The following is a 25,177-nucleotide window of genomic DNA, read 5'->3' as shown; positions in this document are numbered from 1 at the left end:
CACTATAAAAGACCAATTCACGGCCTGGGCCGTGGCTCAGCGGTCCAGTCAGGCACCTTGGCTGGTAATCCAGTCTGGCAGTGTGCCGCGGGTTCGACTCCCGATCACGACGGCCTTTACTGCATGTCACCCCCCCCCCCCCCCATCTCTCTCCCCATTTCCTGTCAGCCTACTGTCTGTCCCTCCATAAAAATAAAAAAAAAAGACCAATTCACGTAAATCTACAGGATTGGTGCTGGGCCAGATTAATCCAATTCACGTAGATTTACATGAAAGTCGCACGCGCGCACGTGCGTGCACGCACGTGCACGCACGTGCACACACACACACACACACACACACACACACACACACACACACACACACACACACACACACACACACACACACACACACACACACACACACACACACACACACACACACACACACACACACACACACACACACACACACACACACACACACCAATTTGTGATTTTTTGTGAGGATGACTTTTAGATTTTATGCTCCATGCTGGTCCTGGAATCAGCTCGAGTGACCGTAAACTTGAGCACTTGATTGATTTGGATGATTTTTAAATTTTACTTTAGACTTTAGGTTTTACTAGTTTGTATAAATGTATATAATATATTATGTGCTTTGCTTTTTATTGTAATGCCCTTGCTTGATTGCTTTCTTGGCCAGGGCTCCCTGGCAAGAGAGATTGCCATCTCACTGGGACTTTACCTGTTAAATAAAGGGTAAAATAACACACCACACACGCACGCAAACGCGCACACACACACTGTCTATCAATTTGAGTTTGTGAGCTACGGCTCAATTGTCGTGGCCTGTCATAGTATAATTAAAGTAATACCATGCTGATAATTCTTCCGTGCTGATTTATTGGCGTGGCTTCATTTTCTCATGCAGCCTAGTCGCAACTGCTATCATTTATGTTTGAGGTCTGAGGTTATACAGTAAGTACCATAGTAACAGCACCACCACCTACTGTACTAGGGGTGTAACGATATACTAACTACATTGAAAAATCGATGTAATCGATTTAATTTCAAGAATCGAAGTATATCGAAATGAAAACAGCAACATTGACTGTGTATCGTATCGTTTTGCAATGCAAATAATCGGTATTGAATCGTTTTTTCTATGCAAATCAATACTACATTTCCGTGCGTGGTATTTAGCAATTTTTTTGAAGAAAAAAGAAAAAGAGGGGTTTAACCCATTTTGACCTGAGATCAGATTCTAAAAATGTCTTCTACATCCTGACAGTTTTCTGAAAAAGCTATGTCAGTCGTTCTTTGATTTTTCAAAAATGTATCGTTACACCCCTACCTCCTACAGTACAGTGCTGGGGGGTCCAACCTCAGCAGCAGACACGCTCCACTGTCCATCAACAGAACATTTGAAATGGGAGAAAGTTGACATGCGTATCGAAGGACACTCATGATCGACTGTCAGTGCTCACCCTATTACCAATTGTAGGAGTTAGCACTTAGCATTGACAAGGGACTACACACGGGAATCAGGAAGATAAAGATACATAGGAAGATAAAGAAAAAAGGAAAAATCTATTGTCAAAAGAAATTGTGAAAATAAAATAAAATAATTGAGAGAAAGGGAGTGGATATACGATTGTTCTTCATGGTCTCAGTCAGTCAGATACAGACAGACAGTTCTCTAGTCTATCCCATAGGAAAGCCAATCGTGGCCCGTCAAAATTTGACGGACATTTAATGTCCTGGCTTCAACTTGACAGCCTGTCTCTTGAACTTGAATTCTTGCTCTCATCATCTCTCATTCTTCATCAATCTCTCTTTCATTCCATCTGTCCCTCTATTGACTTCTTGTCTTTCTCTCTTTCCCTCTATGTAATCTTTGTCTCTCTTCCATGCCTACCTACGCAGTACGCACCCTGATCTCTTCTTGCTGTCTCTCCATATCTCAGTAGTTGTGAGAAGTGAATGACTATAGACACATGCAAAACAGAACATAGAAATTCTTAGCACACGACATGCACTCTGTGGGACATGGCATGTGTACTCTATCATAGAATAAATGAGTACTGAACGTTGCTAAAACCAAATGCATGGTGTTTGGATCTAAGAGGGTGATCCTCAACTGAGCCTGTCACTTGCCGGGAAGCCAGTAGAACAGGTAACAGAGGCTAAACTACTTGGAGTGGTATTGGATCCTAAGCTTAATTGGACTAAGCAAATTCATAATATAGTAACTTGAATGGAAAGAAGCATTGCTATAATAACCAGGAAATGTTCGAGGTACATAAACACTCGGAAAGCAGTAATTCTGTTACGGCTCACTCCTCCTCACCTTCACATGCAAGCACTGCTTAGCCACTCCCCCCTCACTGACTACTCCATGGCTCTACTCAGCACACCTGCTCTCCTTCACCACTGCACCTGTCTTCCATCCTACAATCAAGCACTGCCTCTACAAAAGCCCAGTCTGCCCTTCATTCCACGCCAGAGCTTCACATGTAAGTTAAGGTACAGGCCAAGCCTTTAGTATTGTTAAACTGAGTTAGAGCTAGTTACAGTTTTAGCTTTACGCAGCTATTTTCCCAGCTGTTCAACTTTACACAGTTGCAGCTCCTGCCTTTGTTGTCTTTTCCCGTGGTGGTTGTTTTTCTCTGAAGACTGACACTTCCTCTCCTCCTCCTCCCCAGTGCTTGGTCCCACGCTGAGTTTGGCCAACCTGGAGAGCCACCGATCTTCTACTTCCCCACTCCTTTCCCTAAATACCTTTGTGAATAAACCTGAACAACACCTGAACAATGCCTCCTCTCTTGCTGTGCACTTGGGTCACACTTACTAAATATAACAAATTCAAGCTCTAGTGTTATCACCTCTTGAGTATTGTCCAGTCATTTGGTCATCTGCTACGAAAACAGACAAAAAAAATACAAATAGCTCAAAACAATTGATTTTACGCTATATTGATGAATTGAATATATAGGATCTCAATAGAGTTGTAAATACCGGTAAGTCCATTGTACTTTTTTGTGTTATCCTTTTAGACTAAGTGTATGACTGTACGTGTGCTGTTCGCATTTCTGTCTAATAAAATATTTAATCAATCAAAAAACACCAAAGCCGCAAAGATGGCAAAATCAGATCTTAATAGGGTTTTGGCTACAGTGGTACAGGTTAATAACGTAATAGGAACACAGTTATCTTTGACACACAGCCGCTGCGCTTGTCGGAATGGGCCGTGTGTACAACGATATCCCCATCATGTACAATACATGTATATCTGTCAAGGTGGCTGAGCTGCAAAAGGTTTTGTCAGCTGCTTTGATGGGATCAAATCTGTCCGGGCTGAAGAAGGCGACACATACAGACTACACAGAAGGTTGAGAAATGGGTCGTGAAACGTTGAAATGTTTTTCCTGGATAGAACTAGCCACACAAAGTGAGACAGCAAGGTGCATGTGAAACTGTTTTGGGCATGTCTGTTTGACACACATTAAAACACTCCCATCGCCCAGGACGATTGTCCTTTCTATTAGTAACGCCCGACGCCCAGGATGAAGTATTGTCCAAAAGACGAAGTTTATTGATATGAGAAGAACGGATCGCATGGCTCTATAGCCCAGGCGCGCCTGCTGGGCAATCCTCGGTGACGCGCAATAGTGAGACGTCATCGAAAAACTCCCTCCCCTGTTTAGCTGATGAAAACGAAAATCTTAAAACGTTCATAACTCGCGATCTAAATCATCCCGTCTTTTTATGAAAAAAGATCCTGTGTTAGACGGCGCTCCGCGGTCCAGTCGCTAGTCTCGATAGATTTATTCTTGTCTCCCGTTGTTGTCGATCGACTCTAGAGTGGTGTGGCTATTGTTAGCTGCTACACACATATCAACAACTTCCGCCGGTCCGTCCGGAAAAGGGGTCCGTGTTTATAAATCGAATGGGCGCTATAATGTAATGGATTAAATAACCCCGGGCAATTAAAGTGTTAAAAATGCTCAAGCTCAAAAGTTCAGCACTGTGGATAACCAAGTTTGCAAAGCCATGAGCTCCCTGTCGCAGAAGGACTTAACTCTGGTTAGCCTCCGGGCCAGTATGGACTTGCGGGTGTGGCCTCAAATAAAAGTTTCTGCGGGAGCGAGGCGTCCCTCCTCATGGCCTTGCATCGACCACTTCAGGCCGCTGAACTGGATGCCGCCATCCTATGCTGAAAAAGCGAGGGCCCTTGTCCAGGCCACAGGCACTAAGCTAGGTGAGATAATAGTCAAGGGCTATGTGTCCTAGCTGCTATCCTGGTTAGCAAACAAATATAGGCTAGTTTAGAGATCTAAACTCACAGAATCGTTGAAAAGGTTGTTCTGGAAAATGACTTATAGTCATTGGAATGTGTTCTTAGGGCAGCATTTCATTCCATTGGTTCTCCCACCCGTCCAATCAGTGAGAGCAGTCACTTTGACTGGCAGTTGTGCCTTGTGAGACTTCTGCGTTTTTAGAAAACTATGCTTAAACCTAACCTTAACCTTACTCTGAAAAGGCAGGGTAAGTGATTTCACTTAATTCGAATATCAGCAAATTTGGGTTCTGTTGTTCTAGTACTCGTTGCTATAGAGCGTCGCAGTCCCGCCCCCTTTCATGACGACGCCAGGCCCAGGAAATAATTCCCAATGCATGTTTCACATAGACATTTCAAAAAGTATTTATTTAAAGACCTTTTAAGCCAACTCGAGTCGTGACAAATCATGACAATAAACACAATATTTTGGACCAAACAAATAATTACAAAGAAGAAAAAGAAAAAAAGTGTTGTAACCTGCCGTTTCTTCTTTTTTCTAATTATTTGTTCGGCCCGAAAAATTTTGTTTACAGACGGGCCGACGGTACACAGACAGCAGCCTCTCCGCTGACCGTGTTAGTGTTGCTGCAGGAGACGGAGTGTGAATGAACCGTGCGGTCACTGGAACAAAGCCACCGTATTAGCATTTGAATACCTGTTCTGTGAACACCGTAAAGGTGTGTGCCTACGTGACCAAATTACCAGGGGGAGGGGAGCTTCAGCCTTCAGTCAGTGGGTGCTTTTTGGCTTATTATTTTGCCAGTGGGTGCTTGTGCCCTCAAGCACTCACGAAGTTGACGCCGTTGTGTGCATATGTTGTTTACAACATGGTGGCCGGAGCAGCAGGAGAAATTCAGAATAACGGTATACTATTATACCGTAGCTACACAGAGAGCTGCAAAATAAAGTCTGGCAACATGAATAATACAACCGTCTCCCATACAGCTCTTGGAAACATATCCACAGGGATTTAGACAAGGACGCCGGACACACTGGGGATACATAACTCCTCCTAGCATGCATTATGCAACATCACAAACTACATCAGCATCGAATTCTGAGCCAACAAACCCATTCCCTTTAACATGCCTCTATACTTTTCCAGGACAGCTAATCCAACTGAGTGTACAGTGGGTTATACAACCAAAACACCACCAGAAATAACAAATGCTTTTACATCCGCCATTGCTGTCATTTTCACTTTATTAACGGGGTTCATTTGCATGTAAATGACCAGTGTAAAGTGGGTTGTCTCGGCCTGGCCCATGGCTCAGTGGTCCAGGCACCTTGGCTGGTAATCCAGTCTGGCAGTGTGCCGCGGGTTCGACTCCCGATCCCGACAGCCTTTACTGTATGTCTTCATCCATCTCTCTCCCCATTTCCTGTCAGCCTACTGTCTGTCCCTCCATAAAAAAATATAAAATAAAGGCGAAAGCCACACAAAAAAAACATTAAAAAAAAAAGTGGGTTGTCTCACTAGCACATTGTCTGTGATTCTTTCTCACAGTAAACGGTATACAGACACATTAGAGGATTCTTTCTCACAGTAAACGGTACAGACACATTAGAGGACTCTTTCTCACAGTAAACGGTACAGACACATTAGAGGACAACGCCATATAGTGATTCTTTCTCACAGTAAACGGTACAGACACATTAGAGGACAGTAAACGGTACAGACACATTAGAGGACAGTAAACGGTACAGACACATTAGAGGACAGTAAACGGTACAGACACATTAGAGGACAGTAAACGATACAGACACATTTAGAGGACAGTAAACGGTACAGACACATTAGAGGACAGTAAACGATACAGACACATTAGAGGACAGTAAACGGTACAGACACATTAGAGGACAGTAAACGGTACAGACACATTAGAGGACAGTAAACGGTACAGACACATTAGAGGACAGTAAACGGTACAGACACATTAGAGGACAGTAAACGGTACAGACACATTAGAGGACAGTAAACGGTACAGACACATTAGAGGACAGTAAACGGTACAGACACATTAGAGGACAGTAAACGGTACAGACACATTAGAGGACAACGCCATATAGTGTCAAATACAGGCAGGCTGTCTGTCAGTATTGGCCTTTTCTTACAATGCAACTGAATGGTGACATTTATTTGTTAACCTCACAGAGGGAGGATCTACCCCTCATCCCCGTAACCACTCAACCTCACAGAGGGAGGATCTATACCCCTCATCCCCGTAACCACTCAACCTCACAGAGGGAGGATCTACCCCTCATCCCCGTAACCACTCAACCTCACAGAGGGAGGATCTACCCCTCATCCCCGTAACCACTCAACCTCACAGAGGGAGGATCTACCCCTCATCCCCGTAACCACTCAACCTCACAGAGGGAGGATCTACCCCTCATCCCCGTAACCACTCAACCTCACAGAGGGAGGATCTACCCCTCATCCCCGTAGCCACTCAACCTCACAGAGGGAGGATCTACCCCTCATCCCCGTAGCCACTCAACCTCACAGAGGGAGGATCTACCCCTCATCCCCGTAGCCACTCAACCTCACAGAGGGAGGATCTATACCCCTCATCCCCGTAACCACTCAACCTCACAGAGGGAGGATCTATACCCCTCATCCCCGTAACCACTCAACCTCACAGAGGGAGGATCTACCCCTCATCCCCGTAACCACTCAACCTCACAGAGGGAGGATCTACCCCTCATCCCCGTAACCACTCAACCTCACAGAGGGAGGATCTATACCCCTCATCCCCGTAACCACTCAACCTCACAGAGGGAGGATCTATACCCCTCATCCCCGTAACCACTCAACCTCACAGAGGGAGGATCTACCCCTCATCCCCGTAACCACTCAACCTCACAGAGGGAGGATCTACCCCTCATCCCCGTAACCACTCAACCTCACAGAGGGAGGATCTACCCCTCATCCCCGTAGCCACTCAACCTCACAGAGGGAGGATCTACCCCTCATCCCCGTAGCCACTCAACCTCACAGAGGGAGGATCTACCCCTCATCCCCGTAGCCACTCAACCTCACAGAGGGAGGATCTACCCCTCATCCCCGTAACCACTCAAGAGGTCCTGACTTTTAATCAATCATATTAACCGGAGAAATTATTACATTTCCCCTTGAGCCCGTTTTCTTCCCTTGCTTAGGAACCAAAGACAAATTGCATAGCATTAACAAAAGTAGTGTTATCAACTGTTTCGTGATGTCATGCATGGAGCAGGTTGAGCTGTAATTTGACTGCTTTTGAGAAGACATACAGATTCACATACAGATAAACCTGGTCCTAAACATGCCCATGTCCTCAATGTCTTTTCCTGAGGCATTGTACAGTATGCCTCAGTAAAAGTAAAAGTGAAATATTTGACAATATCAAAGCACCTCCATGACATTGTAAAATGTAAAAGTAAACAATTCTAAAGCAGACCTTATATAATAGTTCCAATTGTAAGGAAGAAGTAAGGGCAGTTGGATTCCAGGATAGTCATTCCAATGAAGCAGTGTACCGTGCATGTGCCTGCGTGTTTGAGTGGTGCAACCACTCCAAGGAACAGCAATGTCCGTGTTAACCTATGTGACTTTGTGACTATGTGCCTATGAGTAGCAGTAGGGGCAAAAGTGGCGCTGTTTTTACAGTATGTGTGCATGTGGTTTTTCTGTGTTCAGCCATTTTTAGGACTGAAGAACGTATAGTTGTATACGTATATTGCGATAATAATGTGTGGTTAACACAGATCATCCCACAGGCACACCTGGACTTGTCTCATGGCACACCATTTGGAAACCACTGCTCCATCTCACTCTCTCAGACTCTCCAATTACAGGGATGTCCTGCTCCAATAAGACAGGTGCACCGCTCTAATCTAGCGGGTCTTTCGTGCAACGTCAAGCACAGACTTTTCTCTCCGGGAGATTTCTCTGACTGTGTTCACTGACAGTGACTGTACTTCAGCCAGCAATTTTCTGACAGGGCACAGTATATAGGTATAGCTCTGCAATTAGGCTCTTTAAAAGGTATATTCAGTGATTTCACTTAATTCAAATATCACTTATTTTTTGGATAATCCTCCCTACTATAAAGTGCGCTGACCATATAAGGAGTTCCTCCCTGTCCCCAGTTAACCCCTGGGGTCAAAAAACCCTAGTTTCGGTTTGGGCTTTGGGTGGCAAAGCCTTCATCCAATCAGGATGAGAGGGGCCTTCCTCCAATCATGATCGAGTGGGGCGGGCCTTGGTGCATGTGCTGTTGGTCTGTTGTACTTCCCCCACTGTAGAGCGTGTGCATGTGCACGTGCACATCTTGTTACCGGGTGTACCAGGTTTTTCCCCAAATCACCCAAATCACTGAATGCTCCTTTAAGAAGGTTAGGTGCCTCATGCTGTATTACTGACTGCATCCCTGTGTGAGGTTTATGTTATACATGCAGCAGGTGTTGTGTTCAGTTCACGTATCAAGTATTGGTTTAAATGGTTGTCAGACCTGTTTCATAGCTTACCTTTACAGGAAAAACTCTAAAAGAGAACACCAGCACTCACTTTGAGGCACTTTTTTATTCATTAAATGGTTGACATGGTACGCTGCAGAGGAGCACAGCGAATGCGTTTCAGCCCTTCATTAGCGTTTCAAAGTCGCTGTTGTGCTGCTCCGCAGCGTACCATGTCAACCATTTAATGACTTAAAAGTGCCTCAAAAATGGGGGTTCCGTGAGTGCTGGTGTCCTCTTTTAGAGATGTTTCTGTGAAGTCACTTACCCAACCGCACATTCGGTAAAAAATGCTCAGACTCGTTGGAATCGTGCTAGTTACTACCTTGATGTTAATCTGTTTCATACCAATGTATGTGCAATTAGTGGACACAGTTGCTCAATTGATCTACAGATGCTGCAAATCCGTATATCCATTTCAGAAGGATCACTGACCGTGTTGGGAATGGTCCACGTTGATCACCAATAAAATAACTTTTCATGAAAATTATACGATTTATCATTACAAACTCATTGCACAGGCACAATCACACGCGCACACAGTCGCACACACGCACACTTAATTAGTTTAATTAGTCCGACTTAATGCATCTGGGTTGAGTGATGAGTAATGAGTGTTGCCAAGGTGTTTATGGAAGAATAATTTCCCGCTAATGCTGGCCAGGCAACCTTTACGTCTCCACAATGGAGGCGGTGACATCCCTATGGTATGCAAATGTCACACATGCATTCAGACACACAAGTCATGAGTCACACATGACTGTCTGTACACACACACACACACACACACACACACACACACACACACACACACACACACACACACACACACACACACACACACACACACACACACACACACACACACACACACACACACACACAGTTCACATATACAGTAGTATACAATATTAGGTTTGTGCTGATAGACCATAACATTGTGTATTGACACAACCTCTTTTTTTCACTGTACCGTACCGAAAGAACAACAAAAACTTTTTTCTTTTTCTTTTCAAAACTAACGGACAGACGGACGGACGGACAGACAGACAGACAGACAGACAGACAGACAGACAGACAGACAGACAGACAGACAGACAGACAGACAGACAGACAGACAGACAGACAGACAGACAGACAGACAGACAGACAGACAGACAGACAGACAGACAGACAGACAGACAGACAGACAGACAGACAGACAGACAGACAGACAGACAGACAGACAGACAGAGTTGTTATGCCGTTACTGACCAGGCTGATTGAATGATTAACAGAAAGCAATGTGGTGCTGCCCTCTGAGGTCCCCATTGGCTGATTGGCCGCCGTTTGTCTTGGTGGCACTCAATTTGAATTAATTTGATTGATGGGATAGCACGCACACGCACGCACACACACACATCTCCGAGGGAGGTCTGTCACAGACTGGATGATGATTGATGAAGACATCAAGCAAAGTGTGTGTGTGTGTGTGTGTGTGTGTGTGTGTGTGTGTGCGCGTGCCCAAAGGTGCGTGCAAATTTCAGTGTGCATTTGTTTATTTGACAGGCTTCCAGATAAATCAATGGGTCCTAGCTTGGTGCCTGGCCCTTAATTAACAAGCCACTGGCCTGTGGGACACCGCTATATATCACACACACACAGTCACACACACACAGTCACACACACACACACACACACACACACACACACACACACACACACACACACACACACACACACACACACACACACACACACACACACACACACACACACACACACACACACACACACACACACACACACACACACACACACACACACACACACACACACACACACACACACACGCACACACACGCGTGGGTGTAATGAAGTGTGAATCCCGTTTACAACAGTGTCACAGATGATGATGTGGAAGATTGTGATTGATGATGTCAAACTGCCCCCAACAGTCATATACTGTACGTTCCTCAGCCTGGAAACTAACTCTGATGATCTCGATACGCCAAGAAACACATCTTATGATCACCAACATGGTCTAAGTATAATCCGCAAGGATGCCTTTAATTATCTCCAGTCCACCAGGCCAGAATGGCTGGGAGGTGGATTTTGTGCACCTCCCATTTTGACCCGAGATCAGATTCTAAAAATGTCTTCTACATCCTGACAGTTTTCTGAAAAAGCTATGTTTCTATGTCAGTCGTTCTTCGATTTTTCAAAAATAGCAGACCTACAAGCTCGTAGTGCGCCACTCGGTGGCGCGCTATGAGCTTGTAGATCTGCTATTTTTCAATAGCTAAAGCATAACATAATGCTAACACCAAAAGGGGTTCCCGCCCAAAATGGGTTAATTATCTCCAGTCCACCAGGCCAGAATGGCTGGGAGGTGGATTTTGTGCAACATAATGGAATGTCAGAACAGGTCAGCTCCATATATGGAGATCTAAGGGTGGCAGCGGGGGCAGTGTCTTGAGTGTACAGGGTTTGATGAGGGGCCCAGGTAGGGCCGGGACTTAATTTTCGCCGGCTGCCGGGCGCGACTGCACTAATCACTTTGGGGCAGAAATATGAAATGTTCAGAACAGGTCAGCTCCATACAGTATATGGAGATCTAAGGGTTTGAGGTCAGATGTAGAGTTGCTGGCCAAAATTGATGACACCAGGGATCTCCATATATGGGCTTAATATTAGTGACATCACGTGATGTCACGGCATCACCATATATGGGGGGTGACCAACCAAACAACTGACGAGAAATGCACGATTTCATAGTAAATGTGACCTGCAGTGGCAATAATAATTCTATAATCCAGATGGTGAGCAAAGACATCAGTCTGTTGTTTCACTGTCAGATTATTTTTCTTATGTTTGATCTGCCAATTAAATCTTCAAAGTGATTCTGAAATGACAAACTAAACACGCGCACACCCCACGCGCACGCGCGCACGCACGCACGCACGCACACACGCACACGCACACGCACACGCACAGGAAGTGGGATGACAAAGCTGGGTAATTAGTGCAGTTCCGGTCAGAATAATTAATGGATTATAGATATTTAAAAACATAAGATGCCTCACTGGCCACTGCAGTTCAGTGGAGCGACGTGTCTCCATTGAAGGCAGGAAGTCAAGCGGAAGTGCTAAAGGCATTTGCTGAATTATCCGGGACTTATGTTACGCACGTGGAAGCTGCATCCGCTATGCTTCGCAAGAAATCTTGGGAAAATTGTGCCTTCAATTTTGACACTCGCCCCAGAGCCGGAAGAGGTGTCTACCTTCTTATGTCTAGGGTAGGTACCCTCACAAAAAACATGCAGTATAATCCTGGTCTCTAAACTGACTCCCCCTGGCCAGCCGGGGCGCCTGATGGAGGGGAAAGGAACTGGTTGGAATAACGTGTTCCTTCCACGCGCTACGTCCAACCAGGGAAACTCCCCCCTGTCAGGTGTAAAGGAGCGACTTGGACACTCATGCATGAAGGAAGCATTAGTTCAAGTCCGTTGCTCTCCCCAGGTTGGCGGAGGGTGTGTAGAGCCCAGGATCACATTAGATAATTGACACAGGGGTGAAAAATGGGTTACAAAATCGTGGGATAAAAATATATATTAAAAAAATAATAATAACAGCGGGGAACACACATAGTATAATACACAGCCTTAATTTAGCCCTGAGAATGTATATTGAATGTTAACAATGTTAAATGTTAACAAGAATGTTAAAATGTACGCAAATCTAAGTGTGTGGGATGGGAGGGCTGTGGAACTGGGAATGTATTGTTTTGTTGTTTGCTTTATTTATGTAAGAAATACATAAATAAATAGATTCAGTCATGTTTGTTAAAATTGTTGAATGACCCTGTTCTTTAACTGGTTTCCGGTTCAAACTTTCTGCCGAGCCAATCAAACAAAGCTATGGGAAACCAAAGCTATATCCAACTTGTGGATACTCTGGACCAGAGTCATACCACAGAATCTATTTATTTTCTTTCTCTCTTTTTGTTTCCCAGCAAACTCAGTGACAGTGTGACTAAGCTCAGGGTCACTGGCCTCATGTCAGACCAATGTGTAAACATGAACAAACATATGCAATTATGCACCGTCCAGCACAACCACAAGGGCACTCCCTTAACCATATGTTTCTCTCTCTTGCTCTCTTAGAGTACAAAAAAAATCACACCCGTGTGAAGTGAGGGGCGCTAAATATATTAAAGTCTAACTCATGTTGATTAGGTTGATGTAATGGTGATGCAAAACAAACGGTAAAACCCCATTAGAAAAGATATGCCAGGGAACCCCATAAGAGAAGATGTGTACAGCTCTAGCAATGATTCTCAACCATTATCATTTCAAGGACCCCCAGGTTTGACATGCATTAGTCTACGGACCCCCATTTAATGGCATTTAATGGCAAATCAATGTTAATTTAACTCTGAGAGTGTACAAATGGAACCAAATGGACCCGTTGTACACAAATGGTTCCATGTGTACACTCTCTGAGTTACAGGGGATCCGCACGTAATTCCGACGGAGCATTAGTCCGATATGCGGGAACCGCTCGAACATGCGCTGCTCCCGTGCTTGCGGTTGGTTAGGTTAGGGTTTGAGGTAGGTTGTCGTTTGTCGGAACAATGACTAGTCTGAACTACAGTACTGCACAGACCCAAAAGGCTCCATTTGGTTCCAAACTATCATTTAGCTGGGGGACCCCCTGGAACTCCCTCAAGGACCCCTGGGGGTCCCCGGACCCCACTTTGGGAACAACTGCCCTAGAGCTTCCTCCCTCGCTGTCTCTCTTCACACACACAACTTGAGACACCTTGTGACGGCTGTCAAGACAGAGTGACAGACAGACAGACAGACAGACAGACAGACAGACAGACAGACAGACAGACAGACAGACAGACAGACAGACAGACAGACAGACAGACAGACAGACAGACAGACAGACAGACAGACAGACAGACAGACAGACAGACGAAAGAAAAAGCCATGATCAAGTAAACCGTGAAATCCTGAGTGTTTTAAAATAACCCGGTGCAAGATAACATTACCCGTTTATAGAATTGCCCCTGGAGTCTACATGGGGCCACTTCTGTCTCTGCATTCTGGTCATCCCTTAGAAGGTCAATTTTACCTTTGGGACAACTTAATATTCAAATCAACATCCAACAATTACTCAACTTCAAAGCAGTGTTGAGCAGACGAGAAGGCAGACAGAGAGAGAGAGAGAGAGAGAGGCAGAGGGGAAAAGGGTGAGTGACAGACTACCATGATGATGATCAAAGCTTTAATAATAGATGCATTTTCTCTTTGAAATGGCCCCCATACAGATAATAATCAACAGGGGGAAACAGAGACGTACGTGTGTGTGTGTGTGTGTGTGTGTGTGTGTGTGTGTGTGTGTGTGTGTGTGTGTGTGTGTGTGTGTGGTGCGGGTGCCGGGGTGCGCACGTGTATGCTTTCTTCTAGTACATTCAATCAGTGGTATTCACAAGACAGAAACTGTGTACATGTGCGGCGAGCGCAGGCGTATGTGTTGCCAGGTACCAGTGCTGCATGCATGGACGGTAGCGTCACAGCACCAATGGACAATGCTTAGATCTGATATTGCGTCGTGCAATCAAACTCCCTCTCTCATCTCCGCTTTAAGCCGTGCCTGAGCCTCAGTGGAAAAGATAAAAACCTGGGTAGACCGACACAGCCCAGACTCGTCCTGGGAGTATACGCTCTAAGCAAAAGGTGTTTTATCTTTTAACACCGCTTCTAAAGAGGCACCGCTCATAGAAATGGTGTTTTGATCATTGCATAGTCAGTGTATGTTGGGTTTCCATTACATTTGTGAAAATCACACCCTTGTGAAGTGAGGGGCGCTAATATATTAAAGTCTATAACTCATGTTGATTAGGTGATGTAATGGTGATGTAAAACAAACCGTGGCAACAAAAACATTAAATGCTCTTGTTAATGGCATTTAATGTTTGTGTTAGGGACGAGATGACGTACATTTTCCCTTCATTGTCAATGGCGTTTCCACCTCCTCATGCTCCCTCGTACACACGGGCGTCATGGACAGAAAATAGCAGATCTGTATAAGCGAGTCAAATCGACCCGTTGTGAGCTCATCGAATGGCTATTCTCCGTCCGAAACGCCGCCCGCCACATGCAAAATATAATCAACTCAGCTGTGTACACTCCCCACGTCGTCCTGTGTTGTACGGCTGTGTAGTGTAGTGTACACAAAATAAGCTTCCTCTTATGAATGTGAATGTAAATTTTGTTATAATTATGTAGGGGGATTATTCATTATGTGAGTTTAAAATATGTTAGAGAAAAATTACATGTACAAAGGACAGGCATCAACAAGCTTTGAGCTTCGGCCTATGCCTTTTCCATCAACTATAAGAGAGTGTGAATATTTAATGTAATGATTTATGTTACACTGTTGAATTGATCGAAATAAACTAAACTAAACTAATTTAACATACATTGACTGGCGAATCATCCGTGTGGTTTTCCGACAGCCTGCCTAACAGCCTACAACCCTCCTGGGCTGCTCACAATAAACAAGGTGCAAATCGAGTCGTGCAACCAACCAACATGAAATGGGGAGAATAAATGACCAGAATTGATATTATCATGATATCATATTGCAGGAGCTACAATGAAGGAGTAGTTGCTTCATAGTGGAGTTGAAAGGGTTTACAACATTGTTCAATCAAATTGCTATAATCTGTAAAAGCCCCTGACTTTGTAAACAACCTGGAAATAATATCGTACAAGCACACTAGTGACATGTCAATGACATGGAGAATAAGTGCTGAACAGGCAAGTAAGTGACTATGGCATCATGAGTAAATGTTACAGTAACAAACAAGAAATCTGTTTTGCAATTCTCAGCCTCTGCCTCAGCCAATTGATTGCCATGGCAACCGCACACCTGCAAATTGATTACTTAACCAGTACACTTTTCACAGTCAGTTTGCACTCTTCGTGCACAGGCAGACAGACAGATACAGAGATCTCCATATACAGTATGGACATAAAAGGGACACAGACAGATAGTTAAAATGGGTGCTATGACACGTTGACAACGGGTATTATTAGGTTCCCAAGTTGCATCGTTCTCAAGTAGGCCGGTGGCCGACGGGCACGCACAGGTCTAGTACATGTAAATGTGAGATATAGAGGGTATGCGCATGCACAGTGAGTGGCAAATCAAGTGGCAAAGTGAGTGTAAAAGTTAAATGCACGCATGCGTGCGTTTGTGCGTGTGTGTGCTAGCTCAGAATGAAGGAATGACAGGTAAAATAGATAGAAAGTCAGATGTTGAATGCAGTTATGATGAGGTCACACACGCACGCACGCACGCACGCACGCACGCACGCACGCACGCACGCACGCACGCACGCACGCACGCACGCACACACACAATAGTGTCTAACGAGTGGCCCCACTGCCAGCCAGAGACTGACTTGGTGTCAGGTTTATCAAAGTGTGAACATTAGATTGCCTCAGAGTTTAACTCTCCTAGAAAATCAACTTAGATGCTTTCCCAGACCCTGGGGGGGCAGCCTATAATAGCCAGCCTGGGTACCTGCTGGCTGAATGACTCACCATGCTGCAGTCTCCAGGGGGATTTATACTTAGTGCAGTGCGGCTAGGTTTCCTTCAAATCAGGTAATGGATCATAAAGTGACTTTTATAACATTCAAACAGATATAACCCATTTTGGGCGGGAACCCCTCTTGGTGTTTATAGCATTATGTCATACTTTAGCCATTGAAAAATAGCAGACCTACAAGTTGTAGGTCTGCTATTTTTGAAAAATCGTGAAAATGTGGCGCAAATCTTTGAATATATATATTCTTTCAGAGCGTTTTTAACTCAAATCTTTGCTTCCGGGGGGGTCCCTGGAACAACATATTTTCAGATGGGGGTCGGTGGCCAAATACATATAATTCTAGGGGTCCTTGACATGAAATATTGAGAACCACTGATACAGAAACATGAGGTTTTTCAGAAAAAAATACATTTTAAAAAGACATTTTCTAAATTTCGACGTCAGGCCTAAATGGGATAATAGGGCTCTGGAATGCAATTGTTGGATTTGTCGGTCCCTGAAATTGATGACATGGGACGTTGAGTCTGACCACGTGAGAGCAGGCTTACACACCAACCAACCAACCAACCATGCAAAGCATCTCATCACCTACGTAGCCACAGCCCGGGGCCAGCGAGGTTGGAAGGTGACATTTGGAAAAGGATAATTATTCATAGGTAGGACAGAGCTGTAGAACACACACACACACACACACACACACACACACACACACCTGTGTTTGGAAAAACGTGCAAGCCCCAGAAGAAATACATCCAAGCTGACGTGAATACAGACACACACACACTATGTGATATTCAGTGACATGGTCTCCGTGTCCATTTGGGTGAATAAATGTGGCAGACGTGCTGGCGGCTGCATGAACCATGAGCTCTACAAACGCTGTGTGCTACGCTGCCATACCCTGTTAGCGACACACACACACACACACACACACACACACACACACACACACACACACACACACACACACACACACACACACACACACACACACACACACACACACACACACACACACACACACACACACACACACACACACACACACACACACACACCGTTTATTAGCAGAGTTCTCCCTAAAGCTTAAACGAATGTGGACACATGCACTCATACATGCAAAAACACGAAAAGTCATGTGCATTGTTTCTCAATGTCTGGTCCAGGGGTCCAAATGGATCCTTGCAGGTCTATACTGTAACTCTGGAGAGTGTACACATGGAAACACGTTTAACCCATTTTGGGCGGGAACCCCTTTTGGTGTTAGCATCATGTTATGCTTTAGCTATTGAAAAATAGCAGATCTATCAGATCAAATCGAAGAACGACTGACATAGAAACATAGCTTTTCCAGAAAACTGTCAGGATGTAGAAGACATTTTTAGAATCTGATCTCAGGTCAAAATGGATGAATCTTATGGAACCCCGATCTACAGTTCTACACCAATACACACACAACTTCACAGTGTTAATTTAACTCTGGGCGTGTTACGTGTACAAATGGAACCAAATGGACACCCTGTTCAGACCACCATCGGAGGCCGGCCTCTTCCAGGTGGATCCAGAGATAAGTGTGTGGCTAGATGACACCGAGTTGGACATGCAACTCAGACCTGCAGCGGCCAGAATTGATCCAGCGACCATGTGGTCATTGCATGTTCATTACAGAGAAAAGTAGCAATGGGCATGTTAGAGCCAGTAAAGCAGTTAAGGGGGAGAGAGGGTGGCATCATTTCTCTTCACATTGAGGTGACCGCTAGTGATATCCTATCAGTGTTTCACCAGGGATATTCATTAAACACAAAGACAAGCCGAGTGGCTCCGGAGGCCACAGTCAGGGCTCCGCGGACAAGGGAAACATCACTTATTCATGAGACAGTATAAATCTCCGTCCCACAGGGGCACATAGATGAGGGCGGGGAGGGGCATTAATCGCGATCACTGTGTTCTGTTGTATTAACTGGGAAAACTAATGACGTATTTAGGAGTAATGAGAGCTCAGAGACGCAATGACAGCAGTGGGTTCAGAAAGACCCCATATACTTAAGAGTATAGAGGCACTTCATGAAATGACATGAAGTAAAGAGCCACTAAGCCAGCAGGTTCCCAACGTGGCTGGAAACCACTGGGTGTCTTTCTGCTTTTCAAAAGGCATCACTACTGGCAGAATGAAGCTGCAGCTGAATGCAGAAACAGAATGAATGAAAATATATGCCACTACACGTTGAACGTCTGAACGACTCCTGACCAATCAAAGACCGCCCGGCCAGCCCAGCAGGGAAGAAAGAAAGCCATCACGAGAAGATGGGATCAGGTAGAGCCTCCTCCAACTCAGGGAGGCTCTTATAGGATATGTCGAATAGGATAGGAGAGAGATAGACACACACACACACACACACACAGAGAGAGAGAGGCAGAGAGGTGACCATGAGAACCAAGCATGCTCTCATCATCAACATGCTTCCTCCTGTTCGATCAGCTCCTATACTATGGTTTACGTGGCAATGGCACAGCATGTCTCAAGAGTCAAGACAGTTATTACTGGAACATACACACGATTACAACGCGCACGCACGCACGCACGCACGCACGCACGCACGCACTCACACTCACACTCACACTCACACTCACACTCACACTCACACTCACACTCACACTCACACACACACACACACACACACACACACACACACACACACACACACAGAGAGAGAGAGGTGACCATGAGAACCAAGCATGCTCTCATCATCAAGATCCTGTTCGATCAGCTCCTATACTATGGTTTACGTGGCAATGGCACAGCATGTCTCAAGACAGTTATTACTGGAACATACACACGATTACAACGCACGCACGCACGCACGCACGCACGCACGCACGCACGCACGCACGCACGCACGCACGCTCTCTTTCTGGGGGGTAGCTGGTATTTGTACAGCTGCTGGTGGCACTTTTTACTAGTTTCTCCGCAAACAGCAGCGCTGAATGAGAGGAATGATAGACAGAGGAATAGATGGTCGTAGAGCACAGGCTGGGGCTGACAAGAGAGGAAAAACAATGGTCTGGTAAATTAGCAGAGGACGAGAGAGAGAGAGGGGGAGAGAGAGACTTGGCTTGATGATGACGACAAATACAACAATGCAGCTGTTCCGGGAAAACACGTTATTCACTCTCTCTCTCTCTCACAGTTGACATGGATCGCCCTCTCCTCTGGTTTTGTCATTCTGTCTGTTGGCAGGACAAGCTGTCGCAAGATTAAGTGTCATAGGAACAGCAACTGTAGCCTGGAGCGAGACGTGAGGAATAGCAGAGAAGATGGAACGCCCTCCCTGTATCCATTAGAGGTGACCACACTTTGGCGGTGGTACAGTACATGGCCCCCAGACCTGTGGAATAGTCAACTAAGGCTGTGTGAAATGTGCTATATAAATATAGATGGATTTGAGTGATTGGCCACCTTTTGGCCAACGGTTGTGGGTTTCGTGTCTAAGCAGGATGACATAGCCTTCTACCACAGGGGTTCTCAACGTTTTTGGCTGGGGACCCCCGAAAATGCTTTGGCCATGTCTCGCGAACACCCTCTCGTGTAATATTGCAATTATACAACAGTTACCCAGCCAGATGTAGTCACTACGACCACAAATGTACCCAAGAAACTAGCTAGCCTAGCCACCGAGTCTGCTGCGCTCTGAGAGAAAAGCACGGCTGAATTCTTTGTTTTGATTAGCCGTTCCTATATTGTGGTTTAAGCACGGCTAGAAAGCTGTTTCAACCAATCAGATTGCTTCGTCGAAAATACAAAGTTTGCATTTTCAATTGGGTGCTATGGCGCCACCCTTTGGCCAATGGTTGTGGGCTTCGTGTCTCTACCATATTGCGAGTATCGCGAAAACCGATTAAAACAGAACTGCAATAAGTGGTGGAAGAAGGAAAAACTAAATGTGTCATAAACTGAACAAAATTCGTCCATAGACATGGCCACACATAATAATAATATATAATAGCAGTGTAATAACCTATATTATTTACCTTATGATATATTATTATGAATATAATATTCTGTAATATGCATGGATCATTTAGGTTTTATGCTGTCTTTTTATGTGATGTCTGAGACACTTGTTGAACTCTAAAACATTGATTTGATGGAGATTTGCAAGGAGATTTGATGGAGTCTTTTCCTTTTCCCTTCAGGTCGCCACAGCGAATCATTTGCCTCCATCTCACCCTGTCCTCTGCGTCCTCTTCTCTCACACCAACTAACTTCATGTCCTCTTTCACTACATCCATAAATCTTCTCTTTGGTCTTCCTCTAGGCCTCCTTCCTGCCTGGCAGTTCCAACCTCAACATCCTTCTACCAATATACTCACTAGCCTCCTCTTTATGTGTCCAAACCATCTCAGTCTGGCCTCTCTGGCTATATCTCCAAAACATCTCGTTCCTGATCCTATCCATCCTTGTTATACTCCCAGAGAGAACCTCAACATTTTAGTCTCTGCTACCTCCAGCTCTGCTTCCTGTCTTTTCCTCGGTGCGACCGTCTCTAAACCATACAACATAGCTTGTCTCCTTCCCTTTCATCCTTGCTGATACTTTCCTAATCACCCATCACACCTGACACTTTTCTCCACCCACTCAACCTGAACCTACTGGCCCTCGTTTCCTCGAGATATGGACACATGAGGAGAGAGAGGAGATGGAAGAAGCTTGTACACTGTTGTGCTCAAATAGCGTGCATGCGTGTGTGCGTGCGTGCGTGCATGCGTGCACGTGTGTGTGTGTGTGACCTAATGTTCTCGCATGGATGAAAGATACAGCATCACTTCCTCGCCTTATTAATCCCTGGTCTCCCTAACAACCCTGTAAAGCTCTGCAGAATTAATGGGGGTCCTTGGCACTGCGGAACGAGAGCATTGCATCACGGCACATATACGGTATATCATCACCACCGCTTCCTGTCTGCCATATATATATATATATACGGGTGGCGCTGCGCCAAACACAGTTCATGGCAAACAAATGACGGCTTCAGTGTTTGCCGTGTCCAGGGGAAACGGACTTCTGGGTGGATGGATGTTTGGAATGGAATGGCTGCCAGGGACGCCCCGGGGGGGCGCATGAGTTCAGTCACTTCAGTGTTGATTTCGATGACTAAAACTATGACGAAAAATGTCCGTCGACTACCTTTTTTCACTGACAAAAACTAAATAAAAACCAAGCTACAGTGAATATATATAAATATATTGACAATTTCGTCAAGAAATAAAAACTAGACTAAAATGTTAGGGAGAGACTAGTGGAGATGCTTGGTTGCATGCTTAAAATAGCAGATCTACACAAGTTCACAACAAGCTTCTAGATTGGCTATTTTCAGCATGCAACCAAGTCTAAAATATGTCACCATCAAGGCCTGTTCAATTCAACTGCAGATTTGGTCGACTAAAACTAAAACTATACAAACACTAAACCATTTCAGTTGACTAAAATGTGACTAAAACTAAATGAAAACTTATTCGAAAGACTTTGACTAAAACTAAATCAAAATGTGCTGTCAAAATCAACACTACCGCAGTTACCTAATCTGTCATTCTTTAGCTATGAGAAGAGGTGTTAGAAGAAGAGGTGGAAGAGAAGACATGTCAACAAGTTGATAGGAATTTGTCTTGGTTCATACTCAACATATACAGACAACCATAGATACAAAAACAAGAAGGACAATACGATACAAAAACCAGCAGCATAGGGAATTAACATTCAGTTTTAAAAGTGCTATATGCATATTGCTACATACATACATACATCTATCAGCCCAACTGTGCCTAATGAGTCAAGTTCAGATGTCTAATGGCTACGAGGTAAGTGCTATCTCTGAAGCGAGATGTTGAGCTCTTGATGCTTCTATATCTCCTGCCTGATGGGAGGAGATTGAAGAGGTAATGTGCAGGATGAGAGTTGTCTGCAATGATTTTTTTTGCCTTCCTAATTATTCTGGTGGAATAGAGTGAGGAAAGTGTAGGGAGGCTACATCCAATGGTTTTTGATGCGCAACGTACTACTCTCTCCAGCTTCGATTTGTCTTGAGAGGTTGTGTGACCAAACCAGACAAGCATGGAGAAGGTAAGAACACGTTCAATAGTGGCCCTATAGAAGTGAGTCATGGCTGCTTGGCTGACTTTAAACTTCTTAAGCTGCCGCAGGAAATAGAGATGCTGGTGTGATTTACTTATTATGAGACTGGTGTTGAGATCCTCTAAACCCAGGATGTTGTGATTACGGGGTTAGTGAGCAGACATGACGACTTTCAAGGGCATTTCATTTACAGATTTATTTTTTAGACCGTCTCCTGATTGCGTCGCCAATCATTTCCTTTTTCTTAAATTCGTAATTTTTGAGGATGTGTGGCTAACTGGCTAACCATGTGGTCATAGCAGAATGCTTATAATTATAAATGTCTATTCTCATCATATAAAATCACAATGACTATAAATGTTGGTGTTTGTTTTGTAGACTGGTGAATAAATCACTGCAGCCAACGTCAGGAACCCCATGTCTAGTTTTGGAAAAATGTGTGGGAACCTTGTACAGTATAACCTTGCTCATTGTCATTACCTGGTTAAGTGCTTTTATTATGCTTTTATTTCATGCCAAACAGCCTCTTGACTGGCAGCTTTTGTGGTAATGACTTACTGTCACTTTGAAGGGCTGTTGTTCTTGTTCTTGTTGCACAATGATTGACAGAAGCACAGCACTTTTACCCTTTCTTTTGTTGTAATATAAAGTATTGTTATAGTGTTCGGTATGGATTGTATAATTTCTTCTGTTCTAGGTTATATAATGTTGTTGCAGACATTGCAGTCTCACGAGGCCTGACTGTTGACTTGAATGTGGTGTTCACTAAAAAAACGTAATTGTCTGTATAATTGCCTTGTGTATTCATTTTGACAAAGGTAACCAGATTTATTTTTGGATAATTTATATGCACTATAATGAGTTGAATACAGTTAAAATATTGAGTAAATTTTTAGTCAGATCAACCTAGCATTTCATATATTATATGTGGTTTTGACCTAGGTTTTATATTGCATATTAAGTTTATCTACTCAAATTGTACATTTCAAGGTGCTCATTCATAGCAGTCAAAATTGCTCAATATGTATGAGTGTAAAAAGTGTTCACCAATATAATTGAGTAGATTGTAGCCACTTGTAGATCTGTTATTTTCATTGAATGTTTGCCTATTGTGACATTCCCAGGATATGGATGCTATAGGGTTCATGTAGCTAATGACAGAATGAACAGAATGAACTGAGTAACGTCCATGCTGTAGGTTGGCATAATTCATAGTGCTCATAATTGTGTCTTATCACCTTAACCCATTTTGACCTGGGAACGATTCTACAAATGACAGTTTTCTGAAAAACCTGTTTCTATGTCAGTCGTTCTCAAACATTTTTATGTCAAGGACCCCCAAGATTATATGTAATTGGCCGCCGACCCACATCTGAAAATATGTTGTTCCAGGGACCTCCCAGAAGCAAAGATATGAGTTAAAAACGTTCGCTCTGAAAGAATATATATTCAAAGATTTGCAACACATTTTCAAGATTTTTCAAAAAATAGCAGACCTACAAGCTCGTAGCGCGCCACTCGGTGGCGCGCTACAAGCTTGTAGATCTGCTATTTTTCAATAGCTAAAGCATAACATAATGCTAACACCAAAAGGGGTTCCCGCCCAAAATGTGTTAAAGTGCAAGAAGAACCTCCAATCCAACCAGGCCCACACACTCACACACTCTTTACAGCTGGAAATAAGAGTGGGTGGAATTCTGTATTGTGCAAGATCTCAACATTTGCAGTAAGAAGGAAAAGTTGGGGAGCCATCATAAATAAATCTGGATGGTAAAAACGCACGCACGCACGCACGCACGCACACACGCACGCACACTGCCAAGTGGATTTACAAGAGCAGGCCTCATTAATGTCTCTCTGCCATGGGCAGCAGTGAGTGAGCCTCCGAGGTGCATGGGTTCTCTCCAAGCAGAGCTCCCTGATGCTTCACTGACAAATTATACAACACACCTCTTGGCTGGCTTTACAGCATTTGCATACACAATGAGACATAAATTCACCTTCCACAGCACTGCCACTCCGGTGTGGAATACCCTGAACCCTTCCCTCAAAACAAGCACATCTCTAGCTTCCTTTAAATCTGGTCTGAAACTTCACCTGTCACTGTCAGTAGATGAAATGGAGAGAAGTCCGATGTATATTTTTTTATTCCAACCTGTACATAGATTTCATGTTTTTGAGATATCTCAATTGTTGTTGTGATTGTTGCGATTGTGAATGAATGGAAACAAGACCGCAAAGTCTTTCTTCTGTGCTATCCTTTTGGACCCAATGTGCCTGACTGTTAGCCTGGCTAATAAGCCAGACCGAATCAGCCGTTGGCAAAAGAAAAATTGCCTGCCGGCGGATTACGGTCTGGAGAGGCTCAATTGTACGCCCATTTCCTACACCAGAGAACTGGTGTGGCCAATCGGGACACGGTATGCAATATGGGTGGGCTTTGGTACAGTGACGTTCAATGCTTGAGACCTTTGACTGACAGTAGCTCTGACCAATTGCGTCAAAGAGAAAATGTTTGAACCCGCCCCCCGGGAAACAAGATCCATACACAGCATCTCCAGACTCAAATACCACACGACAGTGTGATTTGAGTCTGGCTTATTAGCCAGGCTACCTG

At 44.4% G+C, this 25,177-nt stretch overlaps 1 protein-coding gene across 2 annotated transcripts in view; it reads right to left on the bottom strand.

The window, feature by feature from the left end:
* slc39a11 (solute carrier family 39, member 11) overlaps positions 1–25,177 on the bottom strand; it is a 95,999-nt gene that overhangs the window by 48,094 nt on the left and 22,728 nt on the right. The gene's annotated exons all lie outside the window — the stretch shown is intronic.

This window comes from Electrona antarctica (genome assembly GCF_951216825.1).
Source record: "Electrona antarctica genome assembly, chromosome: 22".
NCBI lineage: Eukaryota > Metazoa > Chordata > Actinopteri > Myctophiformes > Myctophidae > Electrona > Electrona antarctica.
Note: the sequence above shows the minus strand (reverse complement) of the source record. Positions and strands in the feature narration are given on the sequence as shown.